Below are 20,353 nucleotides of genomic sequence, written 5' to 3'. Positions count from 1 at the left end.
AGAGGAATGGTCACCCTCCAAGAGCGAGAAACCATGTGTGGGAGAAGTAATACAGTATATACATATTGTACTCATAACCACTTAAAAGGATACAAATAAATCTAATGCCAATACGTGTTATTTGATGAAAAATAGATTTAAAAAAGTTTATTATAGAAATGTATTAATTGGTTATGTCCCCTGGAGTGACAGCTACTGTATTTCCTCAGGTGTGACACCATTTTCATGTCACAGCAAGGAAAAAGTAAGCTGTCACACAGTTAGAAATCTCAAGCTTTATGGTCTATTTAGGGCCTTATTTTTAACAGTAAGCCTTCCATATGATTTCACCACAACATGTTTTCATTGCATTTTATACTTAAATTGTTAAAAAACATATGAATTATTTTCATATGTTCAAAAGGCGTTACACCAAATGACTAATTAAACTGACCCCTTTAATTTCAATGGCAGAGTGGAATATTTTGCTAAATATTTCTGATGAAGTTTGCAATCTGTCCAGGCCATGTGCTCCAGCCATGTCTTCTGTACTTCCTCATTGCAAGAGAACCCTTCCCAGCGCAATAGTGCCCAAATGCTGACTCTTTGTTTAATCCCAGAATTATGTCACATCAAGTGGATATTGCCTTTAGGGACAAAATGTAGTCAGAACTGGTAGACTTGGGGATTATTGTTTCTTGAAATAAACTTCTGTGTTATAACTACAAGATGAAGGGAAGTAAAATAATTGATTCATAAATTTACTGAAGGTCAATGTCCCACATCCTTAGGACAAAGGTCACGTTTGGTTCAAAATTGTAATAAAACAAATCATATACTGCATGATTTTACTCATGATCCAAGTCAAAAAAATGAAGCTTTTAGTGTTATATCACATTTTTAGGAAATATGGAAAGAAAATCCAATGAAACAATGCCTAAGCAGCCAACATCAATTATCTTCAAAACATATAATGATCTTCACTGGGTATTAGAATGCAAAGTCAGTGTTATAGCCAGGAGATCTGATCTTCTACATTTCCACAAGTCAAAATGGGGTACTGTTCTTTGCCCTTTTTTGAGCTGAAATGAGCTGAAAAACTCCATATGTGGGACAATTGGCATACAATTATGTATGTTCTCTCTTATAATGTCGCAATCATATGTTTAGGACCCACAGCCGGCATTACTTTCTTTTATGTTTTTCCACAACTAATCTGAGATAAGAAAGCACATCATCTAAGTAAACCCTCCTGTAATCGAAAACGGTTCGCAACATAATGAACTGCTGTCTTGTAGAGTATCACATAGACGCAATGACTGATGGATCTTGTTGGCACTAGGAGTTATTTGTATATCGGGTTTTATATGAGCGCCATGATTTTATGAAAATAGCCCTAGGACTGCTGTAGCTCAATTAGAATAGCCAGCTGCAAGCAATTAGGCAGCTCAAGTGGGTGATTGTCTGTACAGAAATGTTTAACTGAGACCCCTCCCCAACATTTTTGGACCTGCAAGGATATAGAGTTTTAGGTCAGATTTTAAATACTAATTTATAGTATTATTATGTTAATATTTAAAATTGTACTAGTAATACATTGTTTCCTAGTATCAGGGCCGGAATAGGGCCCAGGGCTTTGTTTTTTTATTACCCCAAACACCATCATTTTCTGTGAACAAATCCTTCAACCAAGATGCAATTCGATGTTGGGTAAATTTACTGTTGAAGAAAAAGGCCCTTTTATAATAAACCGATAATAACATTTGCGATGTGGCATAAGCTCAAGTGGTGAACATGGGGAACATGGTATATGTGAGCTAGAAAATGGTATATCATACACTGTAGTTGAGGAACAATGGGAAAGTAATTCTGCTTTGAAAGTTGATAAACTTGTAACCCCACTTTTGAGAAAATGGTCCTTGAATGTTTTGGTACACTTACTGGAGAGCTGTTCTTTGTCTGCACCCATTCAGCATCGTTCACACCCTCTTAAGCCTTATACCCATCTCTTTAATGATTCACATGTGGTAGTTTATTTGTCACAAGCACAGGATACAGAAGGTGTAAACGGTACAATTATAGTACTTGGATGGTCTCACCGTTAACTCGGACATCAGCCAGCCTCAGTCCAGTCGATTCCTGCCAGTCTCCACAGCGCGATATCAACCCAGAGCATATCGGACTGCTTTTTCTCTACCACATCTCCAGATTCCTACCGCAAGCTCTGAACCTTTAAACCAGATCATCGCAGCTAGCTAGCTGCTATCCGAGTGGCTACTCCTGGCTAACATCTCTGTCCCGATGAAAGCACCAGTTAGGCTGGAGTGGGCCAAAATCCCTGCTGCAGTGTGCAAACCTGGTCAAGAACTACAGGAAACGTATGATCTCTGTAATTGCAAACAAAGGTTTCTGTACCAAATATTAAGTTCTGCTTTTCGGATGTATCAAATACTTACAGTATGTCATGCAATACAATGCAAATTAATTACTTAAAAATCATACAATGTGATTTTCTGGATTTTTGTTTTAGATTCCGTCTCTCACAGTTGAAGTGTACCTATGATAAAAATGACAGACCTCTACATGCTTTGTAAGTAGGAAACACTGCCGATTTTGCAGGTTATCAAATACTTCTTCTCCCCACTGTATGTCAATGATGTCACTCTTGCTGCTGGTGATTCTCTGATTCACCTCTACCCAGACGACACCATTCTGTATACCTCTGGCCCTTCTTGGGCTAACAAACCTCCAAACAAGCTTCAATGCCATACAACACGCCTTCTGTGGCCTCCAACTGCTTTAATGCTAGTAAATATAAGTGCATGCTATTCAACCGATTGCTGCCAGAACCCACCCACCTGCACGACTTGCATCACTATTCTGGACGGTTCTGACTTAGAATATGTGGACAACTACAAATACCTAGGTGTCTGGTTCAACTGTAAACTCTCCTGCCAGACTCACATTAAGCATCTCCAATCCAAAATTAAATCTATTATCTACTTCCTATTTCGCAACAAAGCCTCTTTCACTCATGCTGACAAACATACCCTCGTAAAACTCACTATCCTACCGATCCTTGACTTCGGCGATGTCATTTACAAAATAGCCTCCAACACGTAGTCTATCACAGTGCCATCCGTTTTGTCACCAAAGCCCCATATACTACCCACCACTGCGACCTGTATGCTCTCGTTGGCTGGCCCTCACTACATATTCGTTGCCAAACCCACTGGCTCCAGTTCATCTATAAGTCTTTGCTAGGTAAAGCTCCGCCTTATCTCAGCTCACTAGTCACCATAGCAACACCCTCCCGCTGCATGTGCTCAGCAGGTATATTTCACTGGTCATCCCCAAAGCCAACACTTCCTTTTGCTGCCTTTCCTTCCAGTTCTCTGCTGCCAATGACTGGAATTAATTAAAAAATCACTGAAGCTGGAGTCTTATATCTCCCTCTCTAACTTTAAGCATCAGCTGTCAGAGCAGCTTACCGGTCACTGTACCTGTACACAGCCCATCTGTAAATAGCACACCCTACTACCTTATCCCCCCCCATATTGTTATTTATCCTCTTGCTCTTTTGCACCCCAGTATCTCTACTTGCACATTACCATCTGCACATCTATCACTCCAGTGTTAATGCTAAGTTGTTATTATTTCACCTCTATAGACTATTTATTGCCTTACCTCCCTACTCTTCTACATTTGCACACACTGTACATAGATTTTTCTATTGTGTTATTGACTGTATGTTTGTTTTTGTAACTCTGTGTTGTTTTTGTCGCACTGCTTTGCTTTATCTTGGCCAGGTCGCAGTTGTAAATGATAACTTGTTCTCAACTGGCCTACCTGTTTAAATAAAGTTGATTTTATTTTTATAATAATAAACTTGTACTAGCATAGTAGCAATATCAAAAACTGAAAGTGTCATAAATATTTTATATTTTTTAGATGACGCTTACACGACACATTTGTCTAGACATGTACACATGTTCATGAAATACAATCGATGACCGTAATCACCCCAGACAAATCAAATCAAATTGTATTTGTCACATACACATTTGTTTAGCAGATGTTATTGCGGGTGTAGGGAAATGTGACTCACCACTTGGATTCGGTCTTACGTAGCAACATTTTATTTTAATTTGATTTTTTACATTAAATAAAAGTAGAGACTAGGAAAAAGTATATCATCCTCTGCATTTGAGAAACAATGGGAAAGTAATTCTGCTTTGAAAGTTGATCAAGCTGTAAATTCACTTTTTGGAGAAAATCGCCTTTGAATGATTTGCTATCTAGTGAAGAGATCCTCTTTGTCTACACCCATTCAGCATCGTTCACATCCCTTTAAGCTTTAACCCCTCCCAGCTTGTTTTGCTCTCGGAACGTTCAGAGCGCACACTTTTTTGCAGACGTTTACTGACACAGGCCATATTCAACATGTGTTGTATACACGTCACGTAACATTAGCTAACGAGCCAGCTGAATTTAGCTAGTTAAACAACAATGAACAATGCCAACAATGCTGCTGCGCTGGGAGCTAACCAACCATGTTCATTGTTAGCTAGCTAATATTAGGCTCTAACTAGAACAGCATATGGCTCTGGGAAACGAATAATAATGTCAGGTAGGGAGCCAGCCAGCTACACTTTAGCTTGAAATGAAACCACTTTCTGTCAAAATTAGATAACGTGTAATATCTGAAAATGTAGCTTGCTATCTTACCTGTATACATCATCATGCATGATGGACGCCTCACCCTGTCAGGAATGCCATGCCATGGATGCCCTTAGTTTGAAGATGTAATCCAGAGATGTGTGTTTTCTCCATCTCTTTAGCTATCATACTCTAATCCACTGATTTAAGGACTTGATCCTCCAGAAAGTGGAGCGCAACACTTATGCAGCTCCACTACACAATACGTAAAAAAAGCTGCGTTCGACAGGATTACTAACAAAGACTCATGAGGTCAAATAGACATAAGCCTTCAATGGAAGACCAACTCCTCTCTCGACATGTCCAGCCCACTCATTATCTCAGCCAATCATGGCTAGTCAGAAGTTTGCCATCTTTTTCTGTGGCTTAATTAACCAACAAGGCTCGTAATTTAATAATTGTATTTGTATTTACAGATTGCATACAAGTTTGTTATAAAGGCACATGAAAGTTCACATGTTCAAGAAGGCATTTCTCCTGTGAAGCCGTGACTTGGGACGTACGCCTAGTTTCCTGAATCGGGTCACAAATGCTTGTGTTTCTAGCTCTAACAGTGCAGTTACATTTAACAATAATATCTAACAATTTCACAACAATACAGAAAAATCTAAAGTAATGGAATTAAGAATACATATATATTTGGACAAGCAATGTCAGAGCGGCATAGGCTAAGATACAGTAGAATAGGATAGAATACAGTGTATATACATATGAGATAAGTAATGCAAAATATGTGAACATTATTAAAGTGACTACTGTTCCATTATTAAAGTGGCCAGTGAGTCCAAGTCTATGAATTTAGGGCAGCAGCCTCTAATGTGCTAGTGATGGCTATTTAACAGAATTTAACAGTCTGATGGCCTTGAGATAGAAACTGTTTTTCAGTCTCTTGGTCCCAGCTTTGATGCACCTGTACTGACCTTGCCTTCTGGATGATTGCGGGGTGAACAGGCAGTGGCTCAGGTGGTGGTTGTCCTTGATGATCTTTTTGACCTTCCTGTGACATCGTGTGGCGTGTAGGTGTCCTGGAGGGCAGGTAGTTTGCCCTCGGTCTTTTGTCTTTTGTTTGGACATGTAGCTAACTGGGTAGCTAGCCAACTAAACAATGAACCGGCACATGCCCAACTCATACTACTACCAATACAACCATTGTCTTAGCTGTAGTATGAATCTGCAGGTAGCTAAAGCTAACAAACTAGGTTCAATGTTAACTAGCTAACATTAGGCTATGTCTTGCAATACAAATGGGTTTCTGATTTGAATAATATTACTGTAGGTAACATTAGCTAGCGGGCCAGCAAGCTAACCTTTGCTAGCTAACTAAAAGTATGCTTTTTTTCTGACAAAATTGGAAACTTATATCTTGAAAATGTAGCTAGACACTTACATGTATGAGCGCTTCACGGCAGACTGGAACCATTTAACTCGTTTGTAGCCACATCTTATTTGTCCAGCTTTGTGACAAGTCACACTGGTTCACACTGATTGTGGCATGTGCTGAAAGTAGCCCATCACCTGTTTCTACGTATCTGTTGATTGCGCCTACTAAATTCAGGGCATCAATGTTTTTGAGAAAAGTAGCAAAATCTTGTAGTTCTGAAAAGGCTAAAGTTATATCTTTTAAAAATGTTGCGGTAGAACGGACTGTCAACACATACTGAACAGCTCACTTTATAGACAGAAGCTTGCTAAAGTTGAAGTCTGAAGTTTACATTCACCTTAGCCAAATACATTTAAACTCAGTTTTTCACAATTCCTGAAATGTAATCCTTGTAAAAAATTCCCTGTTTTAGGTCAGTTAGGATCACCACTTTATTTTAAGAATGTGAAATGTCAGAATAAGCATTGCCTTTAAATTGTTTAACTTGGGTCAAACATTTCAGGTAGCCTTCCACAAGCTTCCCACAATAAGGTGGGTGAATTTTGGCCCATTCCTCCTGACATAAGTTGGTGTAAAAGGAGTCCTCTTTTTCAAGTTCTGCCGACAATTTTTCTATGGGATTGAGGTCAGGGCTTTGTGATGGCCACACTAAATACCTTGACTTTGTTGTCCTTAAGCCATTTTGCCACAACTTTGGCAGTATGATTGGAGTCATTGTCCATTTGGAAGACCGATTTGCGACCAAGCTTTAACTTAATGTCTTGAGATATTGCTTCAATATATCCCCATAATTTTCCTCCCTCATGATGCCATCTACTTTGTGAAGTGCACCAGTCCCTCCTGCAGCAAAGCACCCTCACAACATGATGCTGCCACCCCCGTGCTTCACTGTTGGGATGGTGTTCTTCGGGCTTGCAAACGTCCCCCTTTTTCCTCCAATCATAACAATGGTCATTATTGCAAACAATTCTATTTTTGTTTCATCAGACCAGAGGACATTTCTCCAAAAAGTACAATCTTTGTCTCCGTGTGCAATTGCAATCCATTGTCTGATTTTTTTATGGCGGTTTTGGAAAAGTGGCTTCTTCCTTGCTGAGCGGCCTTTCAGGTTATGTCGATACAGGACTAGTTTCACTGTGGATATAGATACTTTTGTACCTGTACCTGTTTCCTCCAGCGTCTTCACAATGTCCTTTGCTGTTCTGGGATTTATTTGCACTTTTCACAACAAAGTACGTTCATCTCTAGGAAACAGAATGCGTCTCCTTCCTGAGTGGTATGACGGCTGCGTGGTCCCATTGTGTTTATACTTGCATACTATTGTTTGTACAGATGAACGTGGTACCTTCAGACGTTTGGAAATTGCTCCCAAGGATGAAACAGACTTGTGGAGGTCTACAATGTTTTTTTCTGAGGTCTTGGCTGATTTATTTTGATTTTCCCATGATGTCAAGCAAAGAGGCACTGAGTTTGAAGGTAGGCTTTGAAATACATCCACAGGTACACCTCCAATTGACTCAAATTATGTCAATTAGCCTATCAGAAGCTTCTAAAGCCATGACATAATTTTCTATATTTTTCAAGCTGTTTAAAGGCACAGTCAACTTAGTGTATGTAAACTTATGACCCACTGGAATTGTGATACAGTGAATTATAAGTGTTATAATCTGTATTTAAGCAATTGTTGGAAAAATTACTTTTGTCATGCATAAAGTAGATGTCCTAACCGACTTGCCAAAACTATAGTTTGTTAACAAGAAATGTGTGGAGTGGTTGAAAAACGAGTTTTAATGACTCCAACCTAAGTGTATGTAAACTTCTGACTTCATCTGTACATGGCAAACCAATCCAAACTCATCTCCCGGCATGTCCAGCCCTTACATGATCTCAGCCAATCATGGCTAGTGGGTAGGTTCCTGACTTTTTCCATGGCTAAACCAACTAGTCTCGTAATTTAACAATTTTGTTTGTATTTATGGGTGGAATACAAGTTTTTTATTAAGGCACATAAATGTTTAAAACAACACATTTTGATAAAATATACATTTTTACGTTCAAATACTGCTCCTTTAAAGTAGTGAAGTTCGACATATGCCTAGTTTCCTGAAATAAGTCATATTTGTTAAGTGTCCCCCCCAAAAAATGTGTCTTTGTACGTAATTTACATGACAGAAGACATTACAGTAGCTGAATCTTTTTTAATACCACACAAATTACAAAAATGAGTGGCTACCTTGACACTGACAAATTTTAAATAAAAAAATCCAAAATCCAGAATAACAGCAAAGTAGCTGCATTTGCATTTGTTTATGCTGTTTTCTCGTGACAGCAAGGTTTATACAAATCTCCGCTGTTGAAAAGTAAATGTTAGTCTAATGTGAGATAATGTCTAGATGCTTTTTATAGTGGAGATCAAGTTGATTAAGTGCCTGGTTGGACTGATGAGACAGTGGATTTTTCAGTCAGATGGAACAGAGTAAATAACATCGTAGATTTAGCCGGTGGTAACTTGTGGAATAGACACTGGCTGGAATGCGGTTTTAACCAATCAGCATTCAGGATTAGACCCACCCATTGTATAAATACTGTATATACTCTATATTATAAACTGTGTGGTTCAAGTCCTGAATAGAATGAATAGGAAAGTATACCAGTTTCATTTGAGGACCAGGATATTGACAGCTGTGCCAAACAAAATGTAAAATAGCTTGGAATACATTTTTTATGTACTGATTCCATGGCAAGGTGTGAATGAGTTGATATATAAAGCGACGCAAGATTCAAGACTTTGTGCTTTTCAGCTAAAATGATTGTACAGAATTCTTGCCACCAACAAAATGTTGAATATTCATTGTATCTCTGCGGAATTATTTTTTGGTTGCAAGGATACAGAATCAATAGACAATTTGTTGTGGTGTTTCCCTTAGGTAGCCTGTTTCTGGTCTCAGGCTTAGGAATGGCTGAAAAAGCAGAATATTCATCTAAAATTGACCCTAGAAATAGCATTGTTGGGAGATTTGGAGAGACCTGGTCAGTCAGTTACTAATATACTAATTAACTCGCAATCTGTGGATTGTATACGATTAGATGGAAATTATTATTTTTTTAACACACAGCATAGATGAAAGATATACTGTACACTACCGTTTAAAAGTTGGGGTCACTTAGAAATGTCCTTGTTTTCCATGAATGAGTTGCAAAATGAACAGGAAGTATAGTCAAGGCGCTGACAAGGTTGTAAATAATAATTGTATCCATCAAACTTTGCTTTCGCCAAATAACCCTCCATTTGCAGCAATTACAGCCTTGCAGACCTTTGGCAGTTTGGGGCTGTGCGTTGGGTCATTGGACATCTATAAGTTGGCTCCATGTCATCTATAAGTCAATGCTAGGTAAAGCTCTGCCTTATCTCAGCTCACTGATCACGATAACAACACCCACCCGTAACACACGCTCCAGCAGGTATATCTCACTGGTCATCCCCAAAGCCAACACCTGCTTGGCCGCCTTTCCTTACAGTTCTCTGCTGCCAATAACTGGAACGAATTTCAACAATCGCTGAAGCTGGAGACTTATATTTCCCTCACTAACTTTAAAACATCAGCTATCTGAGCAGCTAACCGATCGCTGCTGCTGTACATAGCCCATCTGTAAATAGCCCATCCAATCTACCTACCTCATCCCCACATTGTTTTTATTTACTCTTCTGCTCTTTTGCACACCAGTATTTCTACTTGCACATCACCATCTGGTCATCTATCACTCCAGTGTTAATTTGCTAAATTGTAATTACTTCGCTACTATGGCCTATTTATTGCCTTACCTCCTCACGCCATTTGCACACACTGTATATAGACTTTCTTTTTTTTCTATTGTGTTATTGACTGTACACTTGTTTATTCCATGTGTAACTTGTTGTTTGTGTCGCACTGCTTTGCTTTATCTTGGCCAGGTCGCAGTCGTAAATCAGAATGTGTTCTCAACTAGCTTACCTGGTTAAATAAAGGTGAAATATACAGTGGGAAGAACAAGTATTTGACAAACTGCCAATTTTGCAGGTTTTCCTACTTACACAGCATGTAGAGGTCTGTAATTTTTTGTCATAGGTACACTTCAACTGTGAGAGACGGAATCTAAAACAAAAATCCAGAAAATCACGTTGTGTATCAAATACTTGTTCTCCCCACTGTTTATATATATATATATATATATATATATATTTTTTATTGTCCTGTTGTAGGAGGAAATTGGCTCCAATTAAGCGCCGTCCACAGGGTATGGCATGTTTTGCAAAATGGATTGATAGCCTTCCTTCAAGATCCCTTTTACCCTGTACAAATAGCCCACTTTACCACCATCAAAGCACCCCCCAGACCATCACATCGCTTCCACCATGCTTGACTGATGACATCAAGCACTCCTCCAGCATCTTTTAATTTTTTTTCTGCATCTCACAAATGTTCTTCTTTGTGATCCAAACACCTCAAACTTAGATCTGTCTGTCCATAACACTTTTTTTCAGTCTTCCTCTGTCCAGTGTCTGTGTTCTTTTGCCCATCTTAATCTTTTATTTTAATTGTCAGTCTGAGTTATGGCTTTTTCTTTGCAACTCTGCCTAGAAGGCCAGCATCCCGGAGTCACCTCTTCACTGTTGACTTTGAGACTGGTGTTTTGCAGGCACTATTTAATGAAGCTGCCAGTGGAGGACGTGTGAGGTGTCTGTTTCTCAAACTAGACCTCTAATGTACTTGTCCTCTTGCTCAGTTGTGCACCAGGGCCTCCCACTTCTCTTTATATTCTGGTTAGAACCAGTTTGTGCTGTTCTGTGAAGGGAGTAGTACACAGCACTGTACGAGATCTTCAGATTCTTAGCAATTTATTGCATGGAATAGCCTTTCTCAGAACAAGAATAGATTGATGAGTTTCAGAAGAAAGGTTTCTGGCCATTTTCTGGCCATTTTGAGCCTGTAATCGATCCTAACAAATGCTGATGCTCCAGATACTAATCTAGTCTAAAGAAGGCCAGTTGTATTGCTTATTTATTGCTTAACAGTTTTTAGTTGTGCTAACATAATTGCAAAAGGGTTTTCTAATTGTCAATTAGCCTTTTAATATGATAAACTTGGATTAGCTAACACAACGTGCCATTGTAACACGTGCCATTGATGGCCATTGATGGTTGCTGAAAGTGTGCCTCTTTACACATATGTAGATATTCCATTTAAATATCTGCAGTTTCCAGCTACAATAGTAATTTACATCATTAACAATATCTACACTGTATTTATGATCAATTTGATGTTATTGTAATGGACAAAAATGAGCTTTTCTTTCAAAAACACGGGCATTTCTAAGTGACTTCAAACTTTTGAACGTTAGTGTATATTTACAAAAAAATATGGTGGATTGGAAATTATGCAGACAATTACATTGATGGAAGCCACATATATCTGCAGTATTAAAGCTGATCTAAGGGGCTTAGCCCAAACCTTGAAAAACAGCCCCAGACCATTATTTATCTTCCACCAAACTTTACAGTTGGCACTATGCATTTAGGCAGGCTAGCGTTCTCCTGGCATCTGCCAAACCCAGATTTGTTCGTCGGACTGCTAGATGGTGTAGTGTGATTCATCACTCCAGAGAACGTGCTCAAGAGTCCAATGTTGGCTAGCTTTACACCACTCTAGCCGACGCTTGGCATTGTGCTTGGCGATCTTAGGGTTGTTTGCGGCTGCTAGGCCATGGAAACCATTTCATGAAGCTTCAGACGAACAGTTATTGTGTTGACGTTGCTTTCAGAGGCAGTTGGGAACTCGATAGTACGTGTTACAAAGATTACAGATGATTTTTACGCATTACCCACTTCAGCACGCCGTGGTCCCGTTCTGTGAGCTTGTGTGGCCTACGACTTCTTTGCTTAGCCGTTGTTGCTTCTAGACGTTTCCACTTCACAATAACAGCACTTACAGTTGACCGGGGTTGCTCGAGCAGGGCAGAAATTTGACAAACTGACTTGTTGGGAAAGTGGCATACTATGACGATGCCACGTTGAAAGTCACTGAGCTCTTCAGTACGGGCCGTTCTTCTGCTAATGTTTCTCTAGGGAGATTGCATGGCTGTCAGCAACGGGTGTGGCTGAATTAGCCGAATCCACTAACTTGAAGGGTAAGCCCCTGCATTAATCCGGCCCTGCCTGGTACATTATGACTGTATCAATCCGCCGTGTACACCCGATTCTGAAATGAAAGATGACTAAATGGCCCACATTTGTATGGATTTCTTTTAGACTAATGAGGTTTGTTGTAAGATTTCAATGACAGGGTCATTGATCACTGTAACATGACAAGGCCTAGTCCTGTCTGGTCTGTGGATCATGTGTTTTGGGTGAACGTATCAGTAACGAGAATGATCAATGTAAATGGGTCTCTAATGAGGGCTGGGATAATTGTATCAAATTGTAGCATATGTTTTTGTCTGGATTTTACTTTTCAACCAGCCCTGTTACTGCTGTGAACATTTTTACAAACTATCACTTGTAATTTTTCAGGATAATGTAATCATGATAATGTTTCAAGTAGCTATTAGGTTCTTAGAAAGGCAAACAAGGCCAAAGGAAAAATGTCCATCAGGTTTTGATCCTGAGCATTGAATAATGCTCTGTGCTTACACTATTTATATCAGTGACAGAAGTGCTTGCAGGGCTCTCCAAGGACCTCCATCTCTGCCGCCTGACAGCACACAGCCTTGTACTTCCCCTTCTGTACATATGGTGTTAGTATTTATTTAAAGAGGTCCAGATTAAGATTTCATATGCCTCCAAAACCAGGAAATGGACCTCAATTCAATAGCTTCAACTAGACTTAACTAGTCAAATGAAACGAAAGAGAGAGAGAGATATTTGCTGTAATGACTGATTGAACTCAAATGGTCAGATAAATGTTCCTTTTGAATTCAGCTGGATTGGTACAAATGTATCATTCAGCTGGACCAGTGTGAATATATGATGGCCTCTGGAAGAATTGATTGTCAATATCGACTATTGGAGGAGAGTGCTGCTTAATACGAGGCCTCTCATTTTGTTCTTCTGAAAGCCCTAGATACAGTAATCTGTAGCCAGGATGACAGTTTGACGACAGTATGTTTAGATTGCAAGGCAACATACTGATTTAGATATCCCCCACTCCACCCCCACCCACTGCTAACAGTTAATTTTTAACAACCTATTTCACAGAAAAACTTGTAAACCAACCTTGGCAGTTGAAAATAGGTCAACATTTCCTGGTATCAGGGATGACTGAGTGTGCTGTTTTTGTTTTCCAATGCTACCCTTTTTACATTTTTGTGGCGGTGAATTCTTTTGATTTTGTAAATGGCCACACCACCATCAGCAGGACACCCCCTAGAGTGGCATGACTGCCTTGATATTGCGCTGCGATCCTGATCAGCATTTCAGATTAAATGGAGCTAGACGTGTCACTCAGAGTTTACCACTCTAATTAAATGTGGAAGTAATTGAAAGTGGAAGTTCCGCAAAGTAAATTGTCCTCTTTTACGCGGCGCTTCACTCAGTCACATCGCCTTTCTCTCATGGGCTAAATGAAAGGTATTGTCTGTGGTCTCATTGTCAGTTGTTTGCTCATAAACCCGCTAATGGAAGCTACTACATGCTAACCTCCACTGTTATTGGTAATGCTGAGAGGTTAGCATGTCTTGAGAGTATGAACTTTGACCCTATGTTACTGTCTCACCCATCTTTATTCACGATTCAATCAGGATTATCCGTAATCATGGTAGCATAATCATTCATTTAGAAGTGTTATTCTATTCTTATTTATAATAAAAAATGACTCCAAAATGACAGAATACATGATTTAGAATTTATTTGATTTAATTTATCAAATAATATGTCATGCCCTGATCTGTTTTACCTGTCCTTGTGCTTATCTCCATCCCCCTTCAAGTGTCACCCATCTTCCCCATTATCCCCTTGGGTACTTATACCTGTGTGCTCTGTTTGTCTGTTGCCAGTTCGTCTTGTTTGTCAAATCAACCAGCGTTTTGTCTCAGCTCCTGCTTTTCCTCAGTCTCTTTTTTTCTCGCTCTCCTGGTTTTGACATTTGCCTGTCCTAACGCTGAGCCCGCCTGTCTGACCACTGCCTGATTCTGACCCTGAGCCTGCCTGTCGTCCTGTGCCTTGCCACTACTCTGGATTATCTGCCTTGACCTGTGTTTTGCCTGCCCCTGTTGCTGTAATAAACATTGTTACTTCAACACAGTCTGCACTTGGGTCTTACCTGAAACATGATAGTACGAACTGGCCATGACTGATCCAGCAGACTTGGACCATCTCCGCAACGCCATCTTCTCCCAAGGAGCCGTCATTCCAAGCACGAGGAGTTGCTTCATTGTCTGATGGAAGGGTTCCAGTACGTGGCCAAACGTCACAACCTAGAATTGGACCATTGTGGGAGCAATTCTGTGGGTTGCCTACTAGGCAGGCTACAACGACAATAACCTCCCAGCCCCTCAGTATCCCGACTGTTAGCAACGCCGTCACCATGATTTCCTGGGAACCCCGCTCACCTCCCCCAGAGCGCTACGATGGAGATTCCAGAACCTGCCAGGTATTTCTCTCCCAGTGCCCCCTCATTTTTCGAGCTGCAGCCTTCTTTGTTCCCCTCGAATAGCGTACATTACTACGCTGATGTCCAGGAGGGCACTCGCCTGGGCCACGGTGGGGTGGGAGCAACAATTTGTCGTCTGTCTCAGTCTGGAGGTATTTGTGGCGGAGGTGAGAAGTTTTCGAGGCTCCGGTGTCCGGGAGAGAGGCTTCCCGGAAGTTACTCCAGCTTCGGCAGGGCTCCCTCAGTGTGACAGACGATGCAGTTGATTTCCGCATGCTAGGAGCGGAGGGTGCCTGGAGCCCGGAAGCGCTGTTCGACATGTTCCTGCATGGATTATCGGAGGAAGTAAAGGACGAGCTTGCAGCCCGGGAACTATCGGCGGATCTTGACTCACGCATCACTTTAACCATCTGGATTGATGGTCGGCTACGCAAACGTAGGAGGGAGAAGAGGTCTGATTGTGATCCCACCTTGCATTTGATGAACTCCGGGAAGTCCCGAGTGGACCCGAGCTTATCCGAGTTCCTCTGTGAGCCCATGAAGACTGCCGATTTACCTCTTCCCTAGCCGATGCAGCTCGGCAGGGCTAGGCTGTCTCCAACCCAACGCGTACGCAGACTTAACACCCAGAGTTGTCTGTATTGCGGTACCGCCGGTCATTATGTGTCTACCTTTTCCCTTCAAGAGACCTAGCTCATTGGTAGGAATGAGTACTCTGGTTGGTCCTAAGTATAATTTTGCTTCTCCCCTTACTCGCCCCCCTCTCCATGCCACCCTGCGGTGGGAGCGACCAGTCAAAGTCTCTCCAGATACTCATCGACTTGGGGGCCGATGAGACTCTTATGGATGTTACTCTGGCGTCCGAGCTCAACTCTATTCCCATGAATGTCAGAGCGTTGGACGACCGCTCTATAGGCCGGATTACCCACCATTCCACCCCCATCGACCTGTGTGTCGCGGAACCACAGCACGGCGATCAAATTCCTGCTAATTGAGTCTCCGCAGGTACCTGCGGTATTGGGATTCTCTTGGCTCCAGCGACACAATCCCTCGATTGACTGTTCTACTGGTGCCATCATGGGCTGGAGCCTGTTGTGCCATGCTCATTGCTTGAAATCGGCTCTGCCAGCCCCGGGACGTCTTCCTGGTGGCTTGGAAATTGCCCCGAACCTCTCTGCCATTCCCGTGAAGTGCCACGACCTCTGGGAGGGGTTCAGGCCCGGGCCACTTCGCTTCCGCAATACCGACCGGTACCCAAGGATGTTAAGCCGGATGTGCTGGCACGCCGCTATAGCCCCGCTGCTACACCCCTGGAAACCGAGACCTTTCCCCTCCTGCTCCAAAGTCATTAGCCCTTCTGCTGTTTGTTCTCTGTTGCCCCGTTGTCTCCTGTTTCCTGTCGTTTGCCTGCCCCTGTTGCTGTAATAAACATGATCACACAACCAAAATAGCCTGCAAATCCAAGTTTGTAGAGTCACAAGCTTGATTTAGTCATTGCGTGTTAGGAATATGGAACCAAATACTATACTTTTGACAACTTTATTTATAAGAATTTAGGAGTGTCAATAATTTTGCCCCCTAACGTTATTTTTTTTTTTTGAATTTTACCCCTTTTTCTCCCCAATTTCGTAGTAGCTACTATCTTGTCTCATCGCTACAACTCCCGTACGGGCTCGGGAGAGACGAAGGTTGAAAGTCATGCGTCCTCCGATACACAACCAACCAAGCCGCTGCTTCTTTAACACAGCGCACATCCAACTCGGAAGCCAGCCGCACCAATGCGCCGGAGGAAACACCGTGCACCTGGCCACCTTGGCTAGCGTACACTGCGCCCAGCCCGCCACAGGAGTCGCTGGTGCGCGATGAGACAAGGACACCCCTACCGACCAAGCCCTCCCTAACCCGGGCGACGCTAGGCCAATTGTGCGTCGCCCCACGGACCTCCCGGTCGCGTCCGGTTACGACAGAGCCTGGGCGCGAACCCAGGACTCTGATGGCACAGCGCCCTTAACCACTGCGCCACCCGGGAGGCCTGCCCCCTAACTTTTTGAGATAGAAACATTTTTATTATTATAAAAATTTCCATTTTTTTTTTTTGCATGAAATATAGCTCGGTATTGTTATTATTTATTTGATGCAGTCATTATTGGTAATCTTTATCAAGGGTGTCAATCATTTCGGACCCCACTGTATTTCTTTGTGGAAATGGGAATTACATTTTTATTTTCATTTATTATTCAATTAGCCCCTTATCTCTTTGTCCAATTATTCCTTTGACATGCTTTATGATCAAAATGTGAAAGGTTAAATTTCATGTGGGTACATGGTATTACGAGTGCTATCAGTTACACTTTGTTGGCATCTTATCAGACACTTCCTGCTGTCAGCCCAAGTGCTCATTTCAAAAGTAGATTTGCATCAGATCCATGCAGTGTTCTACGACGATCTAATTGTGCTGATGTCTGGCTCTCCCAAAAGGTCAGGGATGTGAAGGGATTAGAGTTGGAATGTTATCGCTCTGATTGAAAAGCCACTATATTGAAGACTGAGGATGTAGAAGTAGAAGGGAGTTTAATTTCTTCCCATGTTCCTGTTTTTATTTACTTTTCTGCTCTTTTGCACACCAGTATTTCTACTTGCACATCATCATCTGCTCATCTATCACTCTATCACTCCAGATAAATTGTACTTCGCTACTATGGCCTATTTATTGCCTTACCTCCTCACACCATTTGCACACACTGTATATAGACTTTTCTATTGTGTTATTGACTGTACGCTTGTTTATTCCATGTGTAACTCTGTGTTGTTGTTTGTGTCGCACTGCTTTGCTTTATCTTGGCCAGGTCGCAGTTGGAAATTAGAATTTGTTCTCAACTAGCTTACCTGGTTAAATAAAGGTGAAAAAATATATATATATATTTTTTTAAATGCTCACCGACTCACAAATGAGACAAAGTCACAGACTCCCATAGATACTCCTATAGAGCCAGGTCCTACTCTCCAGCTGTAAAATTAGGGCAATCCTGGATATCTCAATGTCCCATCAATGCAAATGCTAACATTGAGAGATATGGTTAGGGATATTTGGGAACATTTTCTTTGTCTATTGCTTTCCTTCCTACATGATACACCTAGATTATTATTAGATTCATGAATCTTTGTAGTGATGTTATTTAGTTATACACGTAACAAGCCAGATGTTAATTCTCCATTCTTCAAGCTATTTTTTTTGAGTTGGAGCCAGCTGCAATTCATATTAGTTTTGCATGATATGCTTATGCATAAAAAAACGGGATTATCAAAGTCACCACATAAAATATGGAAAATGTAGACTCAAGAAATGCAACCTGCAAGACAGCAGAGCGCTACATTAAGGGCTCAGAATGAGGTGTGTTTCCAGAATCGTAATTCATTCCTTTTATTATTGTTTTTTTTTACCCTTTCTTCTCCCCAATTGGTAGTTAGTCTTGTCTCATTGCTGCAACTCCCGTACCGACTCGGGAGAGGAGAAGGTCGTGAACCATGTGTCCTCCAAAACACAACCCAACCAAGCTGCTTCTTGACACAATGCCCACTTAAACTGTAAGCGAGCCGCACCAATGTGTCAGTACACCTGGTGACCGTGTCAGCGTGCACTACACCCGGCCCGCCACAGGAGTCGCTAGTGCGCGATGGGACAAGGATATCCCTGTCGGCCAAAACCTCCCAACCCGGAAGACGCTGGGCCAAATGCGCGCCACCACATGGGTGTCCCGGTCGCGGACGGCTGCGACAGAGCCTGGACTCGAACCCAGAATCTCTGGGCACAGCTAGCACTGCGATGCAGTGCCTTAGACCACTGCGCCACTCGGGAGCCTGTAACTAATTTCTATGAACAAATATGCTGATTTTCTCATCTGTTATCACACATGAAGGTCGTTAATAAAGTAAAGTTCCTTATGAGACACCTCTCTGGTCGTTCTCTCCCTCTCCCTCTCCCTCTCTCTCTCTCTCTCTCTCTCTCTCTCTCTCTCTCTCACTCTTGTGCCTGTGACCATTGGGAATATACAGCTTGCGTTTTGTTTCGTGACACTGTCTAAATTGGATTTTACACTGAGCTACAACTGCTTTTACTAATGCCAAAAGCAAAACAAATTACATTTTCCCTTTGACAAAGTAAACATTTGCTCCTTGTATGTATTTGAAGAAAATAGAGTAGTGAATTATATTAATTGTCATAGATGCTGACTGGGAAAGGCGGAAAAAAAGAAAGGGGACTTATTAATTGCCTTCAGGCCCGGTCAGGAAACATCTAATGGCTAATTCAGCTCCCTAATGTTATCATGATTTAGTGGGCTTTTCATTTTAACACTGGATTGTTTGTACAAGTCAGTGGATTTTGCACTGCAGAAAGTTGGAAAAGATCCTTAAGACAAAGATTTTGTCAAGTTTCATCTAAAAGGTCTGTCTACATATGCACTGCATATCTATGGTAACCATAGGCTAGCATGACTATGCTAACAACTTAGAATCAATGACAGAACACTGAGGATGCCTTTTTAAAACGAGGCAGGAAGAGTCAAACCAAAATAAATAAATATTTACCCAACAAACTGTCATATATTTCCAATGATCTATTGTAAATGTGGGCACTGGTTTGTGACAAGAGAAACAAATGTTATCGCTAAATCAGCAGAACAGGTCTATTGATTTAAGAACTATGCGCTGCAGATAGTCTCCATCGGCAAGATGGCCAGCTCGGGGTATTGATGTATTTATCATGATTCGTAGGTAGCAAGGGGTGGCCACCTGCAATTCCCTGGAACCACAAAACACTTATTGTTTAATTAAAATGTCTGTAACGTATATCTGAAAGTAGGGGGGGGAAGATACTGTTGTCAAAATTGTCTCCTTAAAAGTCACGGTGTGGCCAACACAAATGATACTGCGGCACAATGACACATACAGTACATTCTGTAGAGGAAATGTTATGTGAAACTAGAGATTTTGTCATTATTTTTGCTAGGTATCTGTCGATCAGTGTATCCACTCAGATGAAACAAACACGATTTATGTTAAATATCAAGATTTTTTGGAGAGAGATATATATGCACTGCATATGCCCTTTACTGTGAACACAATTACATTGTCAACCACCCCTGCTGATAGAAACACACAATGTTATTGAGTAATGGATACATTACTACAAAACAGAATGTATTGACCTTGGGTATAACATTGTTATAACTGAATAGCAGCGCTAAATGGATTAATAAAATACCATTATATTCATAAAAATGCAATTATTGCTTCATGGTTGTAAATGTACAGTGTATGTGTCTGTGGTATCGAATGGAGGTCATTACATTATTTATCAGTGTTTTTAAGGGCTACCGTTGTATTTGGATTTTTTTTTTTTTTATACCTTTATTAAACCAGGTCGGCCAGTTGAGAACAAGTTCTCATTTACAACTGCGACCTGGCCAAGATGAAGCAAAGCAGTGCGACAAAAACAACACAGAGTTACACATAGGATAAACAAAAGTACAGTCAATAACACAATAGAACAATCTATATACAGTGTGTGAAAAATGGAGTATGGAGGTAAGGCAATAAATAGGCCATAGTAGCGAAGTAATTACAATTGAGCAAATTAACACTGAATTGG

The 20,353-nt window shown here is 41.1% G+C and overlaps 1 protein-coding gene across 19 annotated transcripts in view; it reads left to right on the top strand.

Moving 5' to 3' along the window:
• Positions 1–20,353, top strand: part of adgrl2a (adhesion G protein-coupled receptor L2a) — a 201,169-nt gene that overhangs the window by 110,858 nt on the left and 69,958 nt on the right. The window lies entirely within an intron of this gene.

Source organism: Oncorhynchus mykiss, chromosome 4 (assembly GCF_013265735.2).
Source record: "Oncorhynchus mykiss isolate Arlee chromosome 4, USDA_OmykA_1.1, whole genome shotgun sequence".
Taxonomy (NCBI): Eukaryota; Metazoa; Chordata; class Actinopteri; order Salmoniformes; family Salmonidae; genus Oncorhynchus; species Oncorhynchus mykiss.
This window is presented reverse-complemented; position numbering and strand designations above follow the sequence as displayed.